At 42.9% G+C, this 6801-nt stretch overlaps 2 pseudogenes; both read right to left on the bottom strand.

The window, feature by feature from the left end:
• The window catches only part of LOC142357780 (large subunit ribosomal RNA), a 6709-nt pseudogene extending 3775 nt beyond the window's left edge, over window positions 1-2934 (bottom strand).
• Window positions 2935-4617: 1683 nt separating this feature from the next.
• LOC142357779 (5.8S ribosomal RNA) lies at window positions 4618-4769 on the bottom strand (annotated as a pseudogene).
• Between the last annotated feature and the right edge of the window lie 2032 nt (window positions 4770-6801).

Raw genomic sequence — 6801 nt, 5'->3', positions numbered from 1 at the left:
TTGTGAGCCCTCTGTCCCCCATTCTTCCCTGGTTCTTGTGCAAGGGTTTGTAGCCACATCTGTCCCTCTCTCTCGACGTACTGGGTGAGATCGTCGTCCGTCATTCTGTGCCATTCACCCGGAGGAGGAAGAGCCAGCATCTCAAGGTCGATGCCCGTCTCAAGACAGTGTCTTGGTCTGTCTTCCTGCACAGTGTTTTCCTCCCTGTCATGTTCCTGCATCATTGCCACAAACTGTTGGTTCTTTCTCAAGCCCTTGAATGCCTCAGCGGATCGATGGGGGAACAGTCTTGCCAGTTGCTCATTCTCTTGCTTCTGGGATGCGGGATCAAGGCCCCTCATCGCTTCTCTGACCAGAGCCATTTCCTCAAGAGTCCACCTTGCATTAGATCTGCCTGTCTTCTGGGCCTGCATCTGGTGGTATGTATCTGGGTGCCTGCTTTTGGTGTGAAGTGAGAGACCAGTCTGTCCTTTGAAGGGTCCAGCACCACAGATTGAGCAGCACCAGTTGGGGGCTGTTGCTTGGCCACTCACGGGTTCCTGGGTGGGAGCCCTGCCCGCATGTGCTCCCTGTGATGCTTCCCTGGAGAGTCATAGTTACTCCCGCCGTTTACCCGCGCTTATTTGAATTTCTTCACTTTGACATTCAGAGCACTGGGCAGAAATCACATTGCGTCAACACCGTTTCACCAGCCATCGCAATGCTTTGTTTTAATTAAACAGTCAGATTCCCCTTGTCCGAACCAGTTCAGAGTTCGAGTGTTTTTTGTGCAACAGAATAGACCTAAAGCATATCAGCTAGCAGTCAAACCAAACGCCAACAACCCGAAGGCCATCGCACGCTTTAGCAGACCGAAGCGTCAAACTAAAGGCTTGTTACACCCACTCCTCAGAGCCAATCCTTCTTCCGAAGGTACGGATCTATTTTGCCGACTTCCCTTATCTACACTGTTCCAAGACCAGAGGCTTTTCACCTTGGGGACCTGATGCGGTAATCGGTACGATTCACTCTCCTGACATCTGCTAAGCCAAACTTTTATGTGCCACCAGGAACAATTGGGACACAGCAAATGCTGCTGTGCTCTTGCACGCTTCGAGCCTTATCTCTGATTGAATCAATTCCAAGGACTCTACAACGTGTTATAAAGAAAAGATAACTCTTCCCCAAGGTCCCAATGACAAAGTTCGACCTCAATGACGTTGCCGTCTCAATGCCAGGAGAGTAAGTTCGGGAATTTTAACCCGATGCTCTTTCGAGACTCAGCAGTTTTCAAGAAACCACTATTCAAGACTTTGGCATTAGCCTGTCTTTTAGAATCGACTAACTCATGTGCAAACGCTGTTCACATGAAAGCCTTTCCCGCTTCAGTCCTCAAAGTTCTCATTTGAGTACTTGCTACTTCCACCAAGATCTGCTCCATTGATCGCTTCGCGCATACACTTGCGTGCATACTTTAGCGCAATCAATGTGTCCTCCTACACATGAATATCATTTTTGAGCTGGTGAGGCTCTTTTTCTCTAATCTAACTTGCGTTAGATATTGATATTCATGGTTGGGTATAGGCCACGAGCTCTAGTGCCATCCATTTTCAGGGCTGATTGATTCGGCAGGTGAGTTGTTACACACTCCTTAGCGGATTTCAACTTCCATGACCACCGTCCTGCTGTCAGTATCAATCAACACCTTTTGTGGTGACTCATGAGCAAGTAGTTAGGCGCCTTAACCCAACTTTTGGTTCATCCCACATCGCCGGTTCTGCTTACCAAAAGCGGCCCACAAAAAGCTTGCATTCATAGTCCAAGTGCAATTAAGTCACAAGGACATCTCACCGATTTATAGTTTGAGAATAGGTGAAGGAAAAATTTTCCCCCATTCCTCTAATCATTCGCTTTAACCGATGAAATTGCTTTGCGAAGATTTTTCAATCTTGCTCAAGCTTTTGCTATCCTGAGGGAAACTTCGGAGGAAACCAGCTACTAGATGGTTCGATTAGTCTTTCGCCCCTATGCTCAGGTCAGACGATCGATTTGCACGTCAGAACCGCTTCGGGCTTCCACCATGGTTTCCCGTGGCTTCGCCCTGCCCAAGCATAGATCACCATCTTTCGGGTCGTGTGCTACTTGCTCTGGATCAGTCATGCAATAAGAGCAAAACCGTCCGTGGTTGCGGGACACCGAATCGGCGCCCTCACCACACAAAGTAGTGCAATTCATAAAAATTACACTGTTCACTTTCATTTCGCGTGTGCGCTTTCAATGAGCGACAACACTTGCAAGCAACTCACACTCCTTGGTCCGTGTTTCAAGACGGGCTGTAGAGAGCATTGAATAGGAAGTTGAGGTCAGACAGGCAATCAAGATCAATTTATCTCATTTTGTTTAGAATCAACAAGAAGAATTCCGAGGAAAACTTCTGCTCGATTCATTAACAAGATTTGCCAAAAGACGACAACTACACTACTCGGTAGCCGAGAATATAATATCAAGGCATTGAGTATGGTAACGCTCACTCCAGTTCCCCTTCAACAGTTTCACGTACTTTTCACTCTCTCTTCAGAGTGCTTTTCAACTTTCCCTCACGGTACTTGTTTACTATCGGTCTCGCTTTATAATTAGCTTTTGGAGAGACATATCTCCAGCTTCGAGTTGCACTTTCAAACAACTCTACTCATAGGAATGAGCCATTATGACTGGTATCGAAAATGACCTTTACAGGATTTTCACCTTCTTTGATGCTACTTTCCAGTAGACATCAGGACAAATTCACCAGTCTAGCATCAAACCATACCGGACACCGAGAAATGTTGCCATTTCTCTTCCCGATGAGCTTTTCCCTGTTCATTCGCCATTACTAAGGGATTCTCAGTTGATTTCTTTTCCTCCCCTTACTGATATGCTTAAGTTAAGGGGGTTCTCTCGCCCAATTCAGGTTATGTAGTTGATTGTCTCTTAATTGGTTCACTGACCAATATGAGACAGAAACCGATTCAGCAGTTTTGTTCGCTACTACTATCAAACACAGGTCGAAGTTTCCATTCAGTCATTAATTCCAACTTTCAAATGTTGTTGTTTCAGCTTTCGCTTACTAGAAGCAACATAATACTCGCTGCAATACAGACCTCGGGAAACCCTCACCGTGAATAAGGTTCACTCACATATTTCACTACATTTTGCGTGGGATTGGAGATGAGGCTACTCGTTCTTGCTCAGTACTAGGCTGAAAATTAACGAAACTTCGTTACAAACGTTCACATGTTGATGTTTCCGCTTTCGCGTACTCGAAACAACATAATACTAGTCTTTGTAATTTAGTTTCATAATTTCAACTGTTCTCATGCAGAATTTTTGCTCATTCTTATCCCAAATTTTGACCTGGCTACTAGTTACACTCCTTGTACTTATTGCAAAATGACCACAAATTTCAACAGCTTTCACATGTTGCTGTTTCGGCTTTCGCTTACTACAGTCAACATAATACTCGTTGCAAAATAAGTGCTCGGCATCTGCAATTTTCCAAAGACGAAGTTTCGCCAGTTCAATTTTCGCTCGCCAATTATGGCTACTAATTCACACGGTACTGAGCTCAACAACATTAAATTTGTTCAGCAAGACTTTCACATGTTGATGTTTTGGCTTTCGCCTACTAGAAGCAACATAATACTCGTCTTGTTAGCTCATTCAATGAGAATAGCTTTTCCCGTTGAGAATTTTTGCCTTCAATTGGCGTTGTAGTGAGTTTGGCTACTCAGATCACCAAATACTTGTGACAATTCGAACCAGAAATGTTTTCAATTTTCACATGCTGATGTTTCGGATTCAACCTACTAGAAGCAGCATAATACTTGTATTCAACAATTTCTGTATCAAATCCCAGTTTTCTCTGGTGCATCTTTGCCAAACTATTCCAAACTGCCTGAGTCTGAATACCAATTACAGGTACTAGTAAATGCACGTTACTAAGGACTATATAGTTCTAGGTTACTGTACACAACGACGTTCACATGTTGATGTTTCAGCTGCCGCTTACTAGAAACAACATAATACTTATCGTGCATACCTTTCCATAACTTGTCCTTTTCAGATGCATTAGTTTCCCTTTGTCTTGGCTTCTACAGTCAGACTGGCTACTAGTAACAGCACAGTACTAATCACATATCGTTCTACAGTTTGCAGACAACTTTCACATGTTGATGTTTCAGCTTTCGCCTACTAGAAACAACATAATACTCGCTGTATACATTTGTAGTTCTCTATGTAACTTTCATGTGAAGAAGTTTCGCCAGTCTTTTTGACTGTCTCAAATCTGAGTCATGCTTAGGCTACTAGTTGCTTCATAGTACTTATCGCCTCGAGATCATTGAACAAAACTTGATTTTCACATGTTGCTGTTTCAGCTTCCGCTTACTAGAAACAACATAATACTAGTCTCATTAAGTTCCGTCTCTTTGCAATTTTCTTATGAAGAAAATTCGCCATCACAATGACTCCAGCAGTTCTTGATCAAGGAATGCAATCATTGATCAGAATGCTATTATTTGAATCGGTTCTGCTTTAAGTGTTCCAATTTTATTGGAAGCACCAACAATAGAACATCAATGTGTTCAATCGAGAGTTATATAACCCTGAATCGGACGCAGTCAACAGCCGAAGCCGAGACCGCCTTTTGCGTTAGAGAGGTCGGTAAACAAATCTTGCGATTCATACCGAATTAACACATATAGCTGTGCTCCTCTTCGTAAAGCGAGCCAAGTGATCCCCTGTTGAAGGATGTATTTGGACCAATCTAGTAGCATTTGGTTTCCAACAAGCTCTCCCAAGTTAGCTTACTTATTGGGCTTTTCAACCAATTCGGTTGGCTACAAGCATCATCAAAGTACTAGCCACAGTTTGATCGCAAAATTCTACGACTTTCACATGTTGATGTTTCGGCTTGCGCTTAGCCTACTATAAGCAACATAATACTAGTCATATCATAGAGCGTGATCAGCTTGTGACGTTCTCATGATGAAGTTTCACCAACAGTGTCTCACTTCGAGCTTAAATCCAGCTACTAGTAACTACACAGTACTGACTGCAACGATAACTTTTATCTATACCTTTCACATGCTGCGCTTTCGGCCAGGGCCTACTAACGTCAACATAATACTCGATATAAACTTTTGTTCATGATGCAGCTTCCCCATGCAGAAGTTTCGCCTTCAAATGCTCTCTTGGCCATATGACGTAAGAAAAGGTTACTAGTAACATCACAGTACTAGCCACAGTTTGATTGCAAAATTCTACGACTTTCACATGTTGATGTTTCGGCTTGCGCTTAGCCTACTAGAAGCAACATAATACTAGTCATATCATAGAGCGTGATCAGCTTGTGACGTTCTCATGATGAAGTTTCACCAACAGTGTCTCATTTCGAGCTTAAATCCAGCTACTAGTAACTACACAGTACTGACTGCAACGCTAACTTTTATCTATACCTTTCACATGCTGCGCTTTCGGCCAGGGCCTACTAACGTCAACATAATACTCGATATAAACTTTTGTTCATGATGCAGCTTCCCCATGCAGAAGTTTCGCCTTCAAATGCTCTCTTGGCCATATGACGTAACACAAGGTTACTAGTAACATCACAGTACTAGCCACAATTTGATCGCAAAATTCTACGACTTTCACATGTTGATGTTTCGGCTTGCGCTTAGCCTACTAGAAGCAACATAATACTAGTCATATCATGGAGCGTGATCAGCTTGTGACGTTCTCATGATGAAGTTTCACCAACAGTGTCTCATTTCGAGCTTAAATCCAGCTACTAGTAACTACACAGTACTGACTGCAACGATAACTTTTATCTATACCTTTCACATGCTGCGCTTTCGGCCAGGGCCTACTAATGTCAACATAATACTCGATATAAACTTTTGTTCATGATGCAGCTTCCCCATGCAGAAGTTTCGCCTTCAAATGCTCTCTTGGCCATATGACGTAACACAAGGTTACTAGTAACATCACAGTACTAGCCACAATTTGATCGCAAAATTCTACGACTTTCACATGTTGATGTTTCGGCTTGCGCTTAGCCTACTAGAAGCAACATAATACTAGTCATATCATAGAGCTTGATCAGCTTGTGACATTCTCATGATGAAGTTTCACCAACAGTGTCTCATTTTGAGCTTAAATCCAGCTACTAGTAACTACACAGTACTGACTGCAACAATAACTTTTATCTATACCTTTCACATGCTGCGTTTTCGGCCAAGGCCTACTAACGTCAACATAATACTCGATATAAAATTTTGATCATGATGCAGCTTTCCCATGCAGAAGTTTCGCCTTCAAATGCTCTCTTGGCCATATGACGGAACACCAGGTTACTAGTAACATCACAGTACTAGCCACAGTTTGATTGCAAAATTCTACGACTTTCACATGTTGATGTTTCGGCTTGCGCTTAGCCTACTAGAAGCAACATAATACTAGTCATATCATAGAGCGTGATCAGCTTGTGACGTTCTCATGATGAAGTTTCACCAATAGTGTTTCATTCGAATTGGTTCTGCTTTAAGCTCTCCAATTGTTTTGGATGAACCAGTTTTGCCCTTCGAAGCCACTTTTGTGAGCTTTTGTGGGTCTTTACCAAGAGGATATACCTCAAGGCCTCTTTCAATTCCTTTAAGTTCTTTCAACTCCTTTACAGTTTCTAGGTTCACATAGCTGCAAACCTTATTTCTAGTTTTAAGTCTGGCCAACTTGGGGAGAGTTGGTGCAGACCGTGACCAATTCTAGTAGGATGCCACAACAAGA

The sequence above is a fragment of the Convolutriloba macropyga genome, unplaced genomic scaffold (assembly GCF_964194025.1).
Source record: "Convolutriloba macropyga unplaced genomic scaffold, txConMacr16.3 SCAFFOLD_3748, whole genome shotgun sequence".
In the NCBI taxonomy this organism is placed as follows: Eukaryota; Metazoa; Xenacoelomorpha; order Acoela; family Convolutidae; genus Convolutriloba; species Convolutriloba macropyga.
This window is presented reverse-complemented; position numbering and strand designations above follow the sequence as displayed.